The sequence below is a fragment of the Camellia sinensis genome, chromosome 9 (genome assembly GCF_055761805.1).
Source record: "Camellia sinensis isolate YWXY chromosome 9, ASM5576180v1, whole genome shotgun sequence".
NCBI classification, from domain to species: Eukaryota; Viridiplantae; Streptophyta; class Magnoliopsida; order Ericales; family Theaceae; genus Camellia; species Camellia sinensis.
In genome coordinates this window covers 198,257,297-198,278,381 of record NC_138969.1, presented here as the reverse complement: position 1 = coordinate 198,278,381, position 21,085 = coordinate 198,257,297, and positions in this window count along the sequence as shown.

Below are 21,085 nucleotides of genomic sequence, written 5' to 3'. Positions count from 1 at the left end.
ATCTGTGATCTACACACTTGGGAGGCCACTAAAATTTCATGGCCGGCCATTAAGGTTACCTGACCCTTTTGACCCCTTTCTTCCGGGCTAATGTTGAACCCCTTGGACCCCTTTTCTTGAACTTTGAACCACATATCTGTGATGTACACACCTAAGAGGCCCCTAAAAGTTCATGGCCGGCCAGTAATTCAACTTGACCCTTTTGACCCCCTCTTTCCGAGCCAATGTTGAACCCCTTGGACCCACTTTCTTGGAATTTTAACCACATGGTTGTGTTGCACACACATAGGGGTACCTCTCCAGTAGCTGGCCAGCCAGAAAATCACATTGACCCTTTTGACCCCTAGCCGGCCGGCTAGGGGGTGTGGCCGGCCGGCCACCTCCAACAAAAGTGAGAGGCCGGCCGTGTTCCTCGCACTGTGCACTTTACAGCTGTGGGGCAATATCCCCCAGATATTTTCTGTATCCGGGGGATATTTTGTGGGGGAGTTTTACCCTCCTTTTCCCCCACCTTTACACCCCTTCTTTGGCCTATATAGCAAGCAAACCTTGTTCTTTGTTGGGGTTAGAAAAACTCTCCTTCAAGCTTCCATAGCCAACTCCATCTTCTTCCTTCTCAATTCTTGAAAAAACCCTAAGCCCCCTAACCATCATTCCTTCTACACCACCAAGCTCTACCACCACCATCTCATTTTCAGCAACAAGGAAGGATTCTTGAAGGCTAAAGAAGCTGCAAATCCATCCAAGAAGCAACAAAAGTTCAATTCTTCAAGGGTAAGTAATACTTTTACCCTTTTGAACCTTTCTCTTGATCTATTTCTAAGCCCCACTTATTTTTGGTTTCAAGCTCCGGCCCTAACTGAAAAGGGCCATCTTTTGAGCTCATCTTCACTTCTCATTAAGGGCTCAACCCTGTTTGAGCCCTCCATGATACACTTGCTTCATTGATCCTCTTATGTGTCATGATTTTGCATGCTATTTTTGGCCCATGATCAATCTGTTTTTGAGCATCTTATAAACTGATATAAGGCTTATTTTGAGCCCCTTTTCAACATTGGAGAAGGGCTCAACATTGTTTGGTGCTTCCATGTGTCACTTGTAGTTATATCCCTTAGTTGGCCCCATTTTTGCATAAATTGGTAACCCTCTTTGCTTTTGTTTTTGGACCTTGGTCCGAATTGAAAGTGGTCTTATTTTGGCCTATACTTCATGTTTCATTCACACTTTTTTTCTTTTTGGTGAATATTTTGTATACTTCATGTTATAGCCATTGTTGAGCCTTATTTTGCATCACATTTCTATCATGTTTGTATACTGATTTGAGATCTTCCATATACTGTAAATATTCATATTTTTGGTCCCTCTTCAGTGTTGTAGAAGGAAATTTTTCAGTTTGGGTTTTGCTTATACCACTTGCTTCATTACCCCTCTTTTGGCCCCTCTTCTTGCATGCTATTTTTCCCTTACCTTTGCTTGCTGTTTGGCCATGTTTATAACTGTGAAAGTGCATTTTTTGGGACTGTCTAGCTTCTGTCTTTGCATTGCATGTCCATATTGTGTATGTTTGGCATAGCTATAGGCCATTTCGGGCGCCTAATGTTGCATTTCGGGACATTTCCTTGCATTTCATGTCATTTCGCTTCATTTCGGGGCTGTTTTCCCCTTGTTTTGTTGCTGAAATTCCATTAGCATACTTGCATATCATTTTTGCCATGTTGCATTACATTTTGTCATCGCCTCGGTTTGCGTGCCCGTGTGCACGCATTTCGAGGCACTCCTTTTTTATCCGCCGGCATCCTATGTGAGTGTGGCTGAGGCTCACCCATATTGGTATAAGTCCATTTGTCATTTCCATGTCGTTTTCATTGCATTTACCATCGCCTCGGTTTGCGTGCCCGTGTGCACGCATTTCGAGGCACTTCATTTTTATCCGCCGGCATCCTATGTGAGTGTGGCTGAGGCTCACTCATGTTGGTATAAGTCCATTTTTCATTTCCATGCCATTTCATCGCATTCCGTCATTGCCTCGGTTTGCGTGCCCGTGTGCACGCATTTCGAGGCACTTCATTTTTATCCGCCGGCATCCTATGTGAGTGTGGCTGAGGCTCACTCATGTTGGTATAAGTCCATTTGTCATTTCCATGCCATTTCACAGCATTCCGCCATTGCCTCGGTTTGCGTGCCCGTGTGCACGCATTTCGAGGCACTTCATTTTCACAGTATTTTACCATCGCCTCGATTTGCGTGCCCGCGTGCACGCATTTCGAGACACATATCATCGCCTCGGTTTGCGTGCCCGCGTGCACGCATTTCGAGACACATACCATTGCCTCGGTTTGCGTGCCCGTGCGCACGCATTTCGAGGCATTTCATTTTCATTGCACATACCATCGCCTCGGTTTGCGTGCCCGCATGCACGCATTTCGAGACACATACCATCGTCTCGGCTTGCGTGCCTGCGTGCACGCATTTCGAGACACATATCATCGCCTCGGTTTACGTGCCCGCGTGCACGCATTTCGAGACACATATCATCGCCTCGGTTTGCGTGCCTACGTGCAAGCATTTCGAGACACATACCATTACCTCGGTTTGCGTGCCCGTGCGCACGCATTTCGAGGCACCTCAATTTCATTACATTTTATCATCGCCTCGGTTTGCGTGCACGCATTTCGAGACACATATCATCGCCTTGGTTTGCGTGCCCGCGTGCACGCATTCGAGACACATACCATCGCCTCGGTTTGCGTACCCGTGTGCACATATTTCGAGGTACCTCATTTTCATTGCATTTACCATTGCCTCGGTTTGCGTGCCCGTGTGCACGCATTTCGAGGCACCTCATTTTCATTGCATTTCTTCATTGTCTCGATTTGCGTGCCCGTGTGCACGTATCTCGAGGCACCTCATTTTCATTGTATTTTCCATTGCCTCGGTTTGCGTGCCCGTGTGCACGCATTTTGAGGCACCTCTTTTTCATAGCAGTCTGGCATTGCCTCGGTTTGCGTGCCCGTGTGCACGCATTTCGAGGCACCTCATTTTCACATCATTCTGCCATTACCTCGGTTTGCGTGCCCGCATGCACGCATTTCGAGACATCTCTTTTTCATAGCATCGAATATGTTAGGATTATATCTTAGTTGCATTTCATGCATACCATGCATATTGCATCGTGTCCGGAATAGGAGTTAGCCCGGGCACGGGAAACGAGGTACATTTCATACTCCGAGTGACGGAATGTGTCTCAATTCCCCAATCACCGACACTCCGGATTATCCATGATGGAGTTAGGTTTTAGCTGTAGTTTCATGTGCATTCATCCTATATTGAGTTGTGCATTTCGACTCCTCGGCCATCATGCCTTGGTATGCGTAATTGGTGGCACGAGGATCGAGACATGCATATATCTGTGCAAATACATTGCTATGCCCCTTTCTTGCTCTCTGTTGCAGCAAAACGAAGAATCAGCAACTTTTGGGGCTTGGCACGCATTTCAAGAATAGGTGTAAACAGAGGCTAATTGGGGCATTCCGGTAGATTTCCGCGCAAGACAATCTGGATATGCATCATCCATCAGAAGCAAGGCAGTACCTGGCTTGCACGCCAGTTTTATTTGCTTTCTTAGTTAATTCATTAATTAATTAGAATTTTGTAATATTTTGGACTGTAATATTCTTTTATTTGGGGACTGTAATATTTGGACTGTATATTTATTCGGACCCTCCGAGTGGGGGGGCACAACTGTAATAAGTGTGCGTGAGTGTGTTGTATGTCTTCCAACCCCACGTCTTTCTCTCTTTTATTTATCTGCTTATGATGGTTAGATTAGGGCACGTTTAAATTAGCATACAGTATGACAGCATGTTTGCATCATTCATCTGTATTGCATGCACCGGGCTTGGCGCATCATACTAACTGCATTGTATTTTCAATTTCAAAGTTGAATACATGATAGTTGTAACATTTCATATGCCATCTTAGAATAGCCGAGCCTGCTATAATTGCATTTTGCATGTGTTGCATTAGGCATTTCTGTATACTTAGGATCATGCATGATTTCTAATGAAGTTTCTATTTTGGCTTGGAGTACTCAGTAAGATTTATGCTTTAGCATCCTTGCATGCGTGTGAGTGAATGCCATGATAGCATGCTTACCATGAGGCTATGTGCTTATCCGATATATCTGCCTGAATGCCTGTGGGTGAAGGTTGGGTTACTTAAATTGGAATAAATTATCAAATGTTTTAAAGCCTACCTGCGGGTAGCAAACCATTTTCAAAAACAAGCATGAAATGTTTTGTTCCAATTCAGGCGACCCGGTCTATACTTATATGCTGTGAGCATCACATAGTAACCTAGGCTAATAACCGGAATAAGAACACACAAAGTTTTCAAAAATAGATATCACGGTTAGTAGAGGCCGATCTTTGATCGGGCGAGCGGGGGTGCTCACGAAGTGACCTTCCCCAATCGTACCCAAGTTCCCGAGCCGAGGCAACTTTGGTGATGACGGACACGTGGCCTTTTGGCACCGAGTCAGGGTTTCCTAAATTCCCCAAAATAAAAATATTTAGGTGGCGACTCTGTATCTGGCAAAGCAGTCCATGTTTGGCACTACTTTTTCAAAAAAATCTGTTTCTCAAAACGATTTGCCGGATTTGGACTCTTTGGTTCGGATTAGGAACCGTGACAAAGAAAGTCGAGTCCGAGCTGTAGCGAGGTCCCCCGCGGGCTTGTTACAGACTTGTTCTTCAAGTGCGGCTGGAGGGGTGCCGTGGAGCAGCTCGGTTGCGGTCCCGACACCGAGGTCTTCAATGCTCCTCAGTATTTTATTCCGACCACGCTGGCGGAGTATGCAGCCGATCTACAGAAGCAATTCCTTGAAGCGTCTAACGACGACGATGAAGAGAATGAGCCGACTGACACTCCGGTTGACAATGTTCCAGCTAACCAATCAGTTCGGGCGGAGCCTGTGGTAAAAGATCTTACCATTGAGCAACCAGATGAAACCGAGCTCCAGGCTGAGACCGAGCTTCCAACTCTGATTGTAATTCCGTCTGAAACCGGACTCCGGGTTGATGCCGAGCTGGATGCCGAAATAGATGACCTTTTTAGCTGATTTTGTATTTTTTCTTTTTCTTCTTTTTGCTTCGACTTGTAATCGGGCTGGGAGCCCTTCCCTTGTAATTGCTCTGAACTTTGATCAATGAAAATTATCTTCTTTTGTGCTAAGTGTTATTCCGGTTTGATCTGTATGCTTGTGCCTGTAATGACTTTTTAATGACTTCTATTATTCCACTGTAATCTTGGTTTACTTTCCTGTTTGAGCATGCTTTCTAACTGCAACTCGAACCATACTATTTTTCGGCCGAGATACTTTATTTCGGTCTTGCCTGTGCCATCTGACTGACCTTACTAGCCAACCACTCTTTAGCCGATGTCCTTACTTCGGCTGAAGAGTACTAAGAGTTGGTTTAATCCAGCCAACCATTCTTTTAGCCGATGTCCTTACTTCAGCTAAAGAGTACTAAGAGTTGGTTTAATCCAGCCAACCACTCTTAGCCGATTTCCTTAGGTTTAATCCAACCAACCACTCTTTTAGCCGATGTTCTTACTTCGGCTAAAGAGAACTAGGAGTTGGTTTAATCCAGCCAACCATTCTTTAGCCGATGTTCTTACTTCGGCTAAAGAGTACCAAGTATTGGTTTAATCCAGCCAACCACTCTTTTAGCCGATGTTCTTACTTCGGCTAAAGAGTACCAAGTGTTGGTTTAATCTAGCCAACCACTCCTTTAGCCGTTGTTCTTACTTCGGCTAAAGAGTACCAAGTGTTGGTTTAATCCAGCCAACCACTCTTTTAGCCGATGTTCTTACTTCGGCTAAAGAGTACCAAGTGTTGGTTTAATCCAGCCAACCACTCCTTTAGCCGATGTTCTTACTTCGGCTAAAGAGTACCAAGTGTCGGTTTCATCCAGCCAACCTTTAGATTGGTTCTTCCTGCCAACCTAAAGTAAAGTGTTTGGTTATTCCGACCAAACGTCCTGCAGTCTGGATCCTTATCCTGGGCTTAGGAAGGGTGTTGGTTTAATCCAGCCAACCTTTAGATTGGTTTTTTCAGCCAACCTAAAGTAAAGTGTTTGGTTATTCCGACCAAACGTCCTGCAGCCTGGATCCTTATCCTAGGCTTAAGAAGGGTGTTGGTTTAATCCAACCAACCTTTAGATTGGTTTTTCCAGCCAACCTAAAGTAAAATGTTTGGTTATTCCAACCAAACGTCCTGCAGCCTGGATCCTTATCCTGGGCTTAGGAAGGGTGTTGGTTTAATCCAGCCAACCTCTAAGTTGGTTTTTCCAGCCAGCGTAGAATAAAATGTTTGCAATGTTCCTAACTTTACTAAAACTAACTTTTACAGAGAACAACTATTCTGAAAAGAATCGATTTGTTTTATTGAGGAAAGAAAAAATTACACATGTTTGAAAGAGGAAAGCTAAAAATAAAATAACTTGAGATTGGCGGTGTTCCATGGCCTAGGGATTGTTTTGCCGTCATTGTCTTCTAGGTGGTATGCCCCTTTGCCTGCTAACCCAACCACTTTGTAAGGACCTTCCCAATTAGGCCCTAGCTTGCCATCTCTTAGCACCAGGGTGTTTCCCATTACTTTGCGCAGCACCCAATCTCCGATTTTGAATTGCCTTGGATGTACTGTTTTGTTGTATTTCCTGGATAACTCTTGTTGATATGAGGCAATGTGGACTAGTGCTCTTTCTCTTCTTTCTTCGGCGAGGCCGAGCTCCAATGCTATGGCTTCTCCATTCATGTCGGGATCAAAATTTTCGCTTCGAATTGTAGAGAGGCCAACTTCCAGTGGGATTACTGCTTCCATTCCGTAGGCTAAGGAGAATGGTGTTTCTCCTGTTGATCGTCGAGGTGTGGTGCGGTAAGCCCATAAAACATGAGGAAGTTCTTCCGCCCACTTGCCTTTTGCCTTCTCTAACCTTTTCTTCAGTCCATCCAAGACAACCTTGTTTGATGCTTCTGCTTGGCCATTTGCTTGAGGATATGCTGGTGTCGAATTGTAGAACTCTATCTTGTATTTTTCACAAAAGCTTCTAAAGATTTTGCCATTAAACTGGGTGCCGTTGTCTGATATGAGGGCTTTAGGTATGCCGAATCGAGTAATGATATTTTGCCAGACGAACTTCTTCACATCTTTTTCCTTGATTGATGTCAATGCTTCTGCTTCCACCCACTTTGTGAAGTAGTCTGTTGCTGCGAGAAAGAACTTCCTGTTGCCCGGTGCTGTTGGAAGTGGTCCTACTATGTCCAAGCCCCACATTGCGAAAGGCCATGGGCTAGTCAATGGTAAGAGTTCTCTAGCTGGTTGATGTATTTGGCGTGCGAATTTTTGGCATTTATTGCACTTCTTCACATATTTCTCTGAGTCTTCCTACATGTGTGGCCACCAGTACCCTTGCGAAATGGCCCTGTAAGCCAGCGATCTTCCTCCTTGATGGCTTCCGCACACCCCTTCGTGTATCTCGTATAAGAATGCTTCCACTTTGCTGGGGTGGACACACTTTAGATAGGGTCCTGAGAACGACTTTTTGTATAATGCCAGAGATGGGGAGAGCCAAAATCGCTATGACTTTGCTCTAATTTTGTTGGCTTCTTTCTTTTCTTCCGGTAGGACGCCATCTTTCAAGAATAGTATGATGGGATCCATCCATGAGGGGCCTAGATCGGTGCGGCATACTTCTTCTGCTTCGGGGTCTTCGATGCTTGGTCTTGGTAAGTAGTCGATGAGCAATGGATGAGGGATAGATGTATCTTCCATTGAAGCAAAGCCTGCTAGTTCGTGTGCTCTGCCGTTCTCTTCCCTACCTATCTGTTCAATCCTCACTACTTCAAATTTCTTGATCTCTATTCTGACCAATTCTTGGTACTTGGCCATTCTATCATCCTTTGCTTCATAGTCGCCAGAAATTTGGTTTACCACCAACTGTGAGTCGCTGTAGACCATTAGTTCGGTGGCCTTAATGTAGAACGTTGTTTTGAGACCTGCAAGAAGCGCTTCAAACTTCGCTTCGTTGTTTGATGTTGGGAAGCCAAGGTTAATTGCTTGCTCCACAAGCAGGCCGTCTGGTGAGATGAGGACTATGCCAAGTCCTGCACCATGCCGGTTGGATGCTCCATCCACAAAGAGCTTCCACATCTCTCCAACGAACAACTTTCAGCAAGTGGAGGGGTCAGACGATGTCGTGGGGTCAAGAATGTTGCTGGTGGTTTCTTCAAGATCCATGCTTGCTGTCTGCCCCTCGCTATCTAATTGCACCAAGTCTTTATTTGTTGGTGAGTCTTGGTTCGGTGTAGCTTGGTTTGCTTCTTCCTTACTGTCTTTAGTCTGGTCTGCCATGGGATCTGATTGAGTATCCTGCACTAAGGGTTGCGCTATTCCGGCGTCAACTTCTATCCCTGGTTTGGTTGTATCAGTCAGGTCGATTGGGCAGATATGATGACTTCCTGGAGTGAATTCTGCGACAAAGTCTGCCAAAGCTTGGGCCTTTATCGCGGTCCTGGGTTGGAACTTGATGTCAAATTGTCCCAACTCTACTGCCCACTTTAAAATTCGCCCAGAAAAGTTTGCCCTCTCAAATAGAGCTTTTAATGGGAAGGCTGTGAGGACAACTATGGTATGGGCGTGAAAGTAGTGTGATAACTTCCTTGAGGCCATCATCAAGGCCAATGCCAGTTTTTCCAGTGACAAATACCTTGTTTCGGCTCCCAGCAATGTCTTGTTGACATAATAGATGGGTAGATATTGAATTCCTTCCGCGCGAACCAACACTGCGCTGATTGTATGCTGAGAGACTGCCAGGTATAGGAAGAGTTCTTCTCCAGGTATTGGGGTGACCAGCAATGGTGGAGAAGACATGTTTTCTTTCAAGCTTTCCAGAGCTTAGTCGCATTCTTCGTTCTATTCGAACTTGGCTTTTAGTGCATGGAAGAATGGTCGTAGTCTGTCTGATGACCGGCTTATGAACCGATTGAGCGCAGCTGCCATGCCGGTGAGATACTGCACTTCTTTCACTGAGTTTGGTCTCTCCAAATCCTGGATTGCTTTTATCTGGGAGGGGTCTACTTCTATACCTCGGTTGGTCACAAGGAAGCCCAAGAATTTTCCAGATCCTACTCCGAATGCACCTTTAGATGCATTGAGGCGCAACTTGTGCTTCTTCAGGATTTCAAACATCTCACCTAGGTCCTTGAGATGGTCATTCTCATCCTTGCTCTTGACCACCATGTCGTCGATGTAAGCCTCCATTGTTCTGCCTAACAATGGTTCAAACATCTTGGTGACTATTCGTTGGAATGTTGCCCCTGCGTTCTTTAGGCCAAAAGGCATGATCTTGTAACAGTACAGTCCTCTTGGAGTTATAAAGGATGTGATCTCCTGGTCTGGTTCATGCATGGCGATTTGGTGGTAGCCTCTGTATGCATCCAGAAAGCTAAGTCGGTTGTGCCCCGCCGTTAGGTCTACCAGTTGATCTATCCGTGGTAGATGAAAGCTGTCTTTTGGGCACGCCTTGTTGACTGTTTTATAGTCGACGCAGACACGCCACTTGCCATTCTTCTTTGGCACTACGACTGTGTTGGAGATCCATCTTAGGTAGTGCACTTCTCTAATTGCTCCTGCCTCCAGCAGGTTACCTACTTCTTTCGCCACTATCTCGGCATGGTGGAGTACCGATCTACGTGTGCGTTGGATGATTGGTCTGGCGGATGGGTAGACATTGAGTTGGTGACAGATGAAGTTGGGATCAATACCTGGCATGTCGTATGGCGTCCAAGCGAACACTTCGATGTTAGAGGTCAAAAATTTCAACACCTCTAATCTCTCAGTGCTGGACAATGACGAACCGAGCAAAAAGAACTTATCCGGGTTCTTTTCATCTATTCTTACCTCTACCAAGTCCTCTACCGCTTTCTGATCAGCCGTTTTGCTGACATCTGCGAATAGCTCATTGCTCTCAGGTTCTTCCACCAAATGAACGTATCCTTTGGCAGCGCGGCTGCCATTCACCGTGACGAAGCATTGCTTCGACATGATCTGATCTCCATAGACTTCTTCAATTACCCCGGTATCATTGGGGAACCGCATTACTTGGTGGTAGGATGACGCCACCGATCGCATGGCATGCAGCCATGTTCTGCCCAAGATGATGTTGTAAGTGGAGGGGACCTTCAATACCCAGAACTCCACTTGTTTCGTCACGCTTCCTGCTCTGACTGGAAGAATTATTTTGCCGACGGGCCATTCTGGCATGGAGTTGAATCTAATTAGGGGAGATACGGTAGGCGCCAAGTCTTTGTCTTGTAGCTTTAATTGTTTAAATGTTTCGTAGTACATGATTTCACATGAACTACCCTGGTCAATCAGAATCCGCTTGACGTCAAAATCCTTGACTCGAAGAGTGACGACCAGGGCATCTTTGTGAGGGCAATATATCCGTTCCAAGTCTTTATCCGAAAAAGACATGACGTTTTTGGCCTCTATCTTCCCCTTCTTGATGGCAGGTTGGGCACTTCGCACCTCTCTAAAGTGTTCAGCCTTTTTGATTGATCCCTGAGCTCGCATACACGCTCAGGTTCAAAGACTCCATGTATCACATTGATAATGCCTTGAGGTGGGGCGTCGACTGGCATCCCGTTGGGGTTATTATGGTCCTAGAGGGCTGGTTGCGTCCCTCCTTCAATGTATTTATCCAAGTGTCGTGCTGCCACCAACTCTTCCAGGTGCTGTCTCAATGGCGTGCAATTCTCAGTGCGGTGTCCCTTTTCTTTATGGAAGGTGCACCGTGATCTTTCATCGTAGTCCTTCTGCGCTTCCCCTAGTTTGGCTGGCCATCTGACGAAAGGCTCATTTCTTATTTCACTTAGAATTCGGTAGATCGGTTTTTTGAATACCGTGGTTATGGCTGTGCGGACCCTCAACCATCTTTTATCCTGGTCCTCTCCGTTGTCTCGCCTTCCACGTCCGTTTCTGTTCAGACAATCTACCGTGTTGACCTTTGCTGAGGTCTTCTTTTTTGGCACTGTGGTCGCGCCAGATTTTGCTTTGGCACGTGTGCCATCCTCCTCCACCCTGATGTGCTTATGCACTCTTTCCATCAGGGCTTCCATGGTGAGGGGCGGTGTCATGGTGATGGAGTCCCTTAGTCTATTCCCGACTGGTAGGCCTCTTTTGTATTGTGCAATGGCGAGATTGGTAGGGCAGTCCCCAATCCGGTTGAATGTCTCCCAGTATCGACTATTATAGGATCTTAGCGTCTCTTTTTCACCTATGTCGATGGAGAGCAGTTGGTCAATCTCCACCGGGGTTTTGGTGTTCGTTCTGAACCTTGTGACGAACGCCTCCGCCAATTGTGCCCAGGAGGCTATGCTGCCTTCTAGAAGTTTTTCGAACCAAGTCAAGCCTAGGTCGCCAAGGCTTGATGGGAAGAGGATGCACATTAAAGCCTCGTTTCGCCGATATACCGCTATAACCTGGCGGAAGTGGCTTAGGTGAATGTAGGGGTTCGTCTTCCCCTCGTACGCGGTGAATTTAGGCTGAAGGAAGCCTAAAGGCAGGGGCGCGTTTTCAATCGCCAGAACAAACGGCGAGGTCTGCAGCCTTGCTAATGCTTTGTCCGTCAGTTCGTAGGCAGGGCGTGGTAATGGCATTCCAACCTCGACGCTTCCATGCGATCGAGGAGCCAATCGTTGAAGGGCAGAAACTCTGCGAGGGTCGTGCGCCTGGTGTCCTCCTTTCATCGTGCCTTTTCTTCCAGCATGATCCGCAAATCGGATGATCTGGGCAACTCCGTTTGTTTGGATGATGTTTGGTGTGAGTGTGAGGGTCAGTAGGTACTTCCCTCTGTGCAAGACCTCAATGATCTCGTTCTCTCAGACCTGGAGTAACGAGTTCTGGAGGTTCTAGACTGAGTATCGCCTGTCTTGAGGCTTCTACTCTCTGCTTGTGATGGTGTGGAATGCCTTCCATGGTCTTCTGAGCGGCGCGTCTTGTTTTTGCGCCCCTCTCCTGTCGCCACTCCTTTTCCCTTCATCTGGTGTTTCAAGGCCTCCATGTCCGCCGCCATCTTCCTTATTAATTCGTCTTGCTCCTTTACGCGGTCCTCCAGAACTTGAGGATCAATCCTCCGCCTTTGCCTGTCAGGACTTTGTGAACGAGAGTGGTGGGGGCTGTTAGTCCGCCGCCTCCCCCTAGTATCCCTCCTGGAGTTATGTCGTTGGGGCTCCAAGTCCGCCATGGGAGAGATAGAAGGTAGTCTTTCACGCCTTGCACCCCCATCTGGTGTTTGCCCGTCGATGGTGGACTGTGGTAATTCTTCATTGTGCGCCATTGTTCCTAAAAAGGTAAAGCTTGATCAAGAGGTTTTGTCCTGTCTGTTTTTCCCACAAACGGCGCCAATTGTACGGGAAAAAAATAAACCTTCTCGTATAATCCTATTGATCAAGTCTGCGCTCCTCCGTACGTCGTCGCTTTATCACTTGAAAACACAAACGTGAGCTAGCCGGCGGGTGTGTGCCGGAAACCTCTCCGATGCCTAAGTCAGCAAGTCTTGACAAATAGACAAAAGCTCTGTGTATTCAAAAAACAAAATTGTGTTATCTCTCCAAAGGTGATGTTTGCGAGCTTTTATAGGTTTTGCGTGGCACAATCCTAGTAGGACTTCTACTCCTCAATGTAGAGTCCTCCTAGGATTCATACTCCTGAAAGATAATGCTTATCCTTCAACACCCCCCTCACTGCTTAAACCAAGTGAGATGGTTTTTACCATGGCCGAACTCCAACAGGACCAAAGTAATCATGATCACGCCGAGCCACAGAGTAGACCGAACTATCGTTAGTTCGGTTCTACCTTCAGTGTTCCTACTCCAGTTCCTCCATTGTCAATAGTGTTAAGTCTAAACCGATCTAACTTCTAGCAAGGCTTTTAGACCGAACTAACTATACTGTGCCTTAACCGATATAAGTTCAACGCATCCTTAAACCGGTCCAACTACAAAGCGTCCTTCAACCGGACTAATATCAAGAGTAACTCAGACGGGTCTACCTTCTAGACTTGAGATCGGGCTAACTTTAAGCCTCTTTAAGACCGGAGTAACTTTATGGCCTCCTTACTCAGCCCTTCGTACTGAGGCCCATAAAGGCCCAGCTCGGCCCAATTTTGCATATAAATTACCCTCTCAATATATATTAGTTATAAACTAATCATATTTATATATCATATTTAAATATTTGTATCTTTTGATACTAAAATTAATATCCATATGGACTGCTCGACATATCTGCCATGGAGCATTACCCTTAGTACCACACAACAATTTGCAAAAACATCCTACAGCATTCACGTCGGGATCAAAACTAAAATTTCACCACATGCTCTAGCCAAGAGTAGGTTTAACCCCACCGAATAATCACTCCATGAAAGAAATTATTTTGTGCTACTGGGACAAATCCATGTAGTACCCCCACACCTCACATGAGTATTATATAAAATATTTTATTTGAGATCTTTAATGTTTTTGTTATTTATTTTTTTTTTCTTCCCATTTTATGGACTGGGTCACAATCCTGAGCCCAACTCATATTGGTTTAGCCAATATCCCCCTTACAAGCCCAATAGCTGACAACTCTCAGCCCAATCTGCATCCTAGCTATGCTTGTTCTTAAAGCACAGTGTCTATGAAGCAGAGGCCCAAGGGCACTGTCAAGCTGTGGAAGAAAAAAAACATGGAATAAGGCTTAAGCTCCTCTGCTCTTCTCCTCTACTTCACTGGTGCGAATTCAAATTCAACCAAAATATGTCAATTCAGCAAATCAATCATAGAAATTTAGTTTATCACATATGAACTGTGGAAAACCCATTTCAATGTTCTTTTTTGTATAATATTTTTCCCAATTATATTTGAATGAATTTTGTTGGACATATATAATAATAGTAATGTGCAGTGCATAGTTATGAATTGTTCCAGCATACCTCTAAATTCATGAGAATGGTAAAGTGCGAATCTTTTTGCTTTCCAATGCTGGGTTTTTGATATATTGTATAGTTTTAAGTTGCTGGAAAAAGTGATTCAAGAAGTACAATTGCCATTTTTGGAGAGGGGTGTCAGAAATTTTGATCAAAATGGTAAGAAAGTGGTTCAAGAGAATGATGATTTATTGACAGAGAAAAGAGAAAATTGATACAATGGAGCTTCTTGAGCTTTTTGAGTTTCAATCGAATTAGATGATTGCTCAATATAGACTTAGTTCAGACAAACACATTGCATTACTCTTTTCCCTCTGCACATTTTGGGCATTACCCTCACAAAGTCTGTTGATGCATTCTTGAAGCGATCTTCAGTGTGCAGACATGTTTGCGTAGTTTTCTTGAGCTGTTGATACAAATTGTGATCAATCATCTTCGTTTCATGTAAAAGACCTTATAAGTTGTTAACTTAGATCAATGAGGACAACTTATACAGTGTAAGTGAGAGAAAACTTAAACTGAATCATGCTGAAAAACCTCGGTGCCAAATGCTTTTTCACAGTGAGCGATTTCCTCATTTCTTGGACCAGTTATAGCACACAGTTCAAGTTTGCTTTGCAGTGGATACATGTTCTTTTGAGTTTTGAGGCTTGATAACCTTTCTGATGGAAATTCTATTGTGGTCATGAGGTAAGATATTGCAAATGTTCAACTTTGATGTATCAATTTTTTGAAGTTATAAACTTTGATGTGTTAATCATTAAGGCTCTTTGATTGCATAGAGTCCTCAGGTTGGATGACTAGGACCCATTACTTGCATGCCTGAACCAAACAAATGAAGGGTGGCAAAATTATACTTATTTAAAACTATCACAATCTCTTTTACTCGTTTTTATTGAGTGAATGAATGGGCAGTTCTGTACCACAATTGTTGACAATTTTGACTCTGACTAGCTTGTCTCCACTTGTAGACAGACAGAGAACTGACTTTTCTCAAGTTTTAAGACTTATCATGTAACATCTCTAATTTTAAATACTTTAAGTTAAATTAATATAAAATAGTTAAATTGATACTTGGAAAAGAATATTTAATTTTATAACTGTATATGTTAAAATGTAATTGAATTTAAATTAAGGATCATTGTGTTTAACCAAAAGAAGATAATGTAAATATTAAGTTAGTTGGGCCAAGGTAAAATTTAGGTGAAAGGTGGCAATTTGGCTGGAGACTCCATATTGAGCCACGTGGGCAAGAAAATGATTACAGAAACAAGAACAGGGTGTGAGTCATTACTTGGCTCAAGTATATAAGGAAGTTTTTTTTTTTTCTTCTTTTTTTTTTTTTTTTTTTTGAATAGGATATATAAGGAAGTTTAGGGATGCAACTCGGGCGGGTTTAGTAGGGTTGGAAGGTTGTCCAAGCCCAGTTTAAGTTGTGCTGAGATCTGCCCAGGCCAGCCTAAGTCCGAATTGTAACCCAAAGTCGCCTGCCCAAGCCCGACCAGAGTTAAACCTGAATTGCCCGAATTGTATTTTTTTTTTTTTGCAGCTACATTATTAAATTATTAAAATTTGACTCTATTTATATATATATATATATATATATTTTTATATATAGAAAATCATTAATACCATCAAAACAAATAATTTATATAATGTAAGAGAGATGTTGCCATAGTAGTATTTACAATTTATGAGTGAAAATAAAAATTAAAAAAAGTAAGATTTTATGTTATTTATGTATATAATATATATTCAACATGATTTAATAATCTAAATTACTTTAATATCATGTAATGGCTAATAATTTGTATATATATTTAATATTTTTATATAACTATAAATTTATAATTCGGGTTTCGAGTTGCTCGAGTTGTTTGATGTCTTTGCCCAAACCCGTCCAAATTTAATTTGAGCTTCTGAATTTTTGTCCAAGCCCATACTGAATTTGAAAATATCTTATCCAAGCCTTAAAAAAAATCGGGCTGAATTCGGATTGCTCGGGTTGAGCCCGCCCAAGTTGCACCCCTAAGGAAGCTAGAGTAGCAAGCAAATGCAACAAATTCAAGAAAATAACAAATCAGCAGATGTAGTAAGCAAGGAGAGGGGGCTCGGAAAGATCGGAGAAAAATATGAAGGAAATAATGGAATCAACATTAAGGTGATATGTTAGGACCAATGTGTTAGTTTAGCCTAAAATAATCAAAATAAAACTATGTCAGTGACCTCTCTCTATGGCAAATCAGTGATTTGCAACAAGAGTTTCAATTATCTTGAAAGCAACTTCAGGCTTAACTATGGGATCACTTAATTCGGCAATTTTGATCTCAGATATACACTCCCTTAGAGAACCATAAGCTTCACTGGTACTCAGGTTGCATTTCATTTGTCTTGTTTTAACTAGTGTATCTCCCAAAGTTTTTAGTGCATTAACTTGTTGAGAATCAAAATAGTCTCGAGGATCCTGATCCAAGTAACAAATCATAAATTACCTATTTGCAATCAAAACTAACATGTGCCATTTTTTTTTAAGAAGAAAGGCATACCTTAATGAAAAGTGGTGCCAATGGAGGGTCATGAGGTGGCTGAAGATCCTTAATCTCAACCAACTGAGAAATCCTATCTAAGCGTTCCTGGTTTGCATTCCCATTAGATGCTTCATTAGCTAACTCAACTACATAGAAACTCAATGATTTAGTGTTCAAACAAAAATAATAAAAAAAGAAAGAGTTAAAGGAGAGACAAAGCACTATATCAAACTGAATTGCACAAGGAAAAGTGAACTATGCTAACCCTGTTTTGACATGGCAAGAGCTTCAGCTACAGACCTCGTATCTCGCAACTCCACATCTGTATTCAAATTGACAAAACAGAACTTAAGAAAGCAAAAGGGCAAATTCGTAATTAAAATGTGGGAGAACTTTCTTAAAGAAATCAATATGTTCTTTGAAGTACATCAACTTACTCACATTTAATTGCTATAATATGTTCTATTCTATCAGATAAAGAAAGAGAAAAAATCATGCACTATAGCAAAAGAGAAACAATTCAAATAAAGCATGATCAATTAATTTAACGAGTCTAAAGATTAATTTAATAAAATGTTTCTTAAATTTGCACTATAAGGGAACAGCCACACACACACACACAACATAAATAGAAAGAAGAAGACAAAATTGGAACAACTAGACAACTATGGTTATGTTTGTTGAACTTTATAAAATGAAAGCATTATTGGAGGAAAATTGGTTTTAAGGGCAATAGTAAAGTTGGTTTTAAGGCTAAAGATTACATGGCCAAACCATATTGTAAACACTTCATTTTTGACCGTCCTCAAGACTTGGACGTCATTGCTTGTGCATTTGATGATTTTGTTCATTTCTATTCGTTTTGAGTGCTCGAAATCCTCGGCGAAACGCCCTGTCTTTGAGCCTTTAGACCTTGTCCTTTTTTGTGCCTTGTTTTGGATCAAAACTTGGTGCTTGGAACTTGTGGTGACCTGTCGGCCACCACCAGAGGTTGTTAGCCATGGCTTGTGCTTGTCGACCATTGGCGTGGCCAGTCGGCTACCATTGGTGGCCGACGGTCACCAGTCTCTTTTTCTAGATATTTTAGATATTTGTTAACAGTTGTGCCAGTTGTTAGCACATTGAGCTGCATCTGCCTACACGTGTATGGTGGGATATTTCTAAGCTTAAGGGGTGTTTTTCTATATATAGGCGGGGTTCCTTCCCCATTTTTTAGGGTTAGAAAATTTAGAGCAAAAACCTCTCTCTCTCTAGATTTGTCTCTCTCTCTCTCTCTTATAATTTTGTGCTTAAGTGCTTATTTTCTCTACACCTTTGCATACACATCCTAAATCAAATCCTCTTACCTTTGAGCTGAGGTTACTTGGGGTTCTCTTTGAGCTCTTGAAGGTGGTTTTAGCTTGATTTTGTGCCTATAATTACTCTTTGCTTCAAGAGGTAGTTTACTTACCTTGTTTACTTTGTTTTGCAAGCTTGTTTTACCATCTTTTCTTACTGTTTTGGGGGTGGTTTTGAACTAAGAAAAGTTCTATTTTTGTGGCTTAAAAGTGGTGGTTTGACCCATTTTTTAGTTAGGGGGTGGTTCACCCTCTTTGCTTATTAGCTTGTAAAGCTTTTGTGCCTTTATTCATCACTTTCAAATCAACTTTTTTTTTTTTGACCTTTTAACCACTGAATTTCAGAGGTTTTTCAGTAGCCAAAAACTTATTTTGAAGTCCAAATTTGGAAGGGTTAGCCTCCCCTCCTTGTGTCTTGTTTACATGTCTAGTTAGCGTCACATGTTAGTATGTTTTTCTAGCTTAACTTAGCTCAAGTCCAGCATATTTTAGCCTTTGAAATAACCTGTTTTAGCTCTGTTTTGGGCTAGTTAATTTGTTTGAGTCTTGTTTTGCATAGTTGTATTGTAACCCCTTTCACTAGCTTAGTGTTTTAAAGCTTTAACTACCATTGGTTTGAGTTGGTTGCATGTTTTAGTGCTTTTATCACTCATTTCCAACACTTAATCAATCTCTGTAATCCCTCTCAATTCTTCACTTTTGATTAGCTTTTAAAGTGGTTTCAAACCACTTGTTTGCCTAAGTGTGAAATGGAGGTGATACACTAAATGGTTTAATCCCTTACGGGGTTCATTACCAACAGTGTAATGCCTCTTTCATGTCCAAAGTAACTTGTGGTTTGAACCCTCTTTCCATTAGAGGACACTCACCAATGGACAAATAGATTAAAGGATGGTTTGGTAATTAAAATGAGTAAACAAAATTAGCAAGTAAAAGAGGCAAGATAAGCATTTTTTTTTTGGTTATGTTGCATTGCATGTATTCAAATCGGATGTTAATTTGAACACAAGGTAAATGGGACATTTCATACTCAAAAGTGATGAAATGTGTCATTTTTCTTGGTCTCCATTGCCCTTGATCATGCATGATAGGGTGATGGTCTTTTTGGTCTTGTTGTGCATTTGTTGAACTTGCACAATTGGTTTCATGAGCCATCATGCAATGAAATTGCTTGATTGGTGATTTTGTGAACCAAAACTTGTCCCTGCTTTGATTTTCCCATGAGAATGAGAGACAAAGTGTGCAAACAACCCTTGAGAAATACACTGTTTTGCTCTCTGTTGTAGCAAGAAAGTTCAAACCAGTAGTAGCCGACAGCCATCACCAGTGGCCGACCGGCCCTCTGTCGGCCACCAATGAAATTTGCACAGTGTATTGGTAAGATGGAGCAGAGGTGTTCTGGAAGTGGCCAGCTTTGTTGGTATTCATATGCGCAAACAAAGGCTTTCAGCAGCAAGACAGTGACTTTTCGGGTGAAAATCGAGCATGCATGCATCCCTCGTTTCCCGGGATTAGCTAATTAGTTTAATTAGCAGTAGATCAAATACGTGTTATAATTAATTAGTTGTAGTTAATTAAGAGTTGTAATTAATTAGTTAGTTTAATTAGTTATTCAATTTCGATTTATAATAATTAGTTAACTAGAAGAGTTATTTAGTTTCGAGTTTTGTATTAATTAGCTTAATTAGCGTAGCTAGTTGGTTAGCTTATCCATTCCGACCCTCCTTCGCGAGGGTGTAATATTGTAATAAGTGTACATGCATGTATGTATGTCTTCCAATCCCACGTCTTTCTCCCTTTTATTTATCCGCTTTTGATGGTTAGATTATGGACATATTTCAAATCAGCATACCTTATGCTAACATCCATTCATTCGTATTGCATGCACCGAGGCTCGACGCATCATTCAAACTACATTGCAATTTCATATGACGACGCATCATTCATTCGTATCGCATGTTGTTCAAATCGATACATATGTCATATTAGTTGCCCAGCCTATTAATTGCATTCTTTGCATGTGTTGCATTAGACACTTAACATAGTTAGGATCATGCATCTTTCTAACTAGTTTCTGTTTTGGCTTGGAGTACTTGATGAGTTTTTACGCTTTAGCATACTTGCATAAGTGTGATTGCCATAATGCCATGATTAGCATGCTTGCCATGAGGCTATGTGCTTAAATGCTAAACTGCATGAATGCTTGTGAATGGAGGCTTGTTGTTTGAATTAGAACAATTCAACAAATGTGTGTTTTAAGCCCACTTTGTTGAGTGACAAATCATATTTTAAGCCCACTATGTTTGGTGACAAATTCGCATCTTTTAAGCCCACTTGAGGTGGCAAATTCAAACCATTTTTACAAACAAATATGGGTTGAATTGTTCCAAATTGAGCAAACTAGTCTATACTTGCTTGTGCGTATCACATAGTAAAGCTAGTTTAATAACCGGAATAAGAACACATGATATTTATAAAAAAATCATATCATGATTAGTAGATGTCGATCTTTGATCGGGCGAGTGGGGGTGCTTAATTCAGGACTTTCTCCTCTCGTAACCAAGTTCTCTAACCGTGACAACTTTGGTGATGATGGACAAGTGGCCTTTGGCACGATTCAAAGTTTCCTAAATTTCTCCAAAAACAAAAAATATTTAGGTGAAAACTCTATATCTGGCAAAACAGTCCAATTTTGACATTATTTGATTTAAAATCGATTTTTCAAAACGATTTGCCGGATTTGGACTCCTTGGTGTTATCAGTTTCACATTGCACTTGTGAGATTAGATTCAGAACCACGGGAGTCCGAACTGTGAGGCCTTTTATTTCAAACCTTCCGAAAGGGGGGCGCAGAAAAAGGCGAGTCCACACATGTATATCTACCAAATGTGCTAAGAAGGCATAAAAATTTCACAAGTTGAGACACAGATGTGAGGCAAAGTGATACCATTTTGTGAAAATCCTCTTTGCACTTACGCTTGCTCAATATCTATTAGTTGGATTTTCCATCTCTCTCTCTCTCTCTCTCTCTCTCTCTCTCTCTCACAAAACAATAAATTTGGTTTCAAGAATGCTTGAATTCTGTGTGTGATTCTTAATTTGAGATTGGATGTTATGCAGGTGTTTTTGTTTAATTCTAGGTCTGGTGCTTCATGGTGAATTCTTGCTAGGATTTTTATTTTGA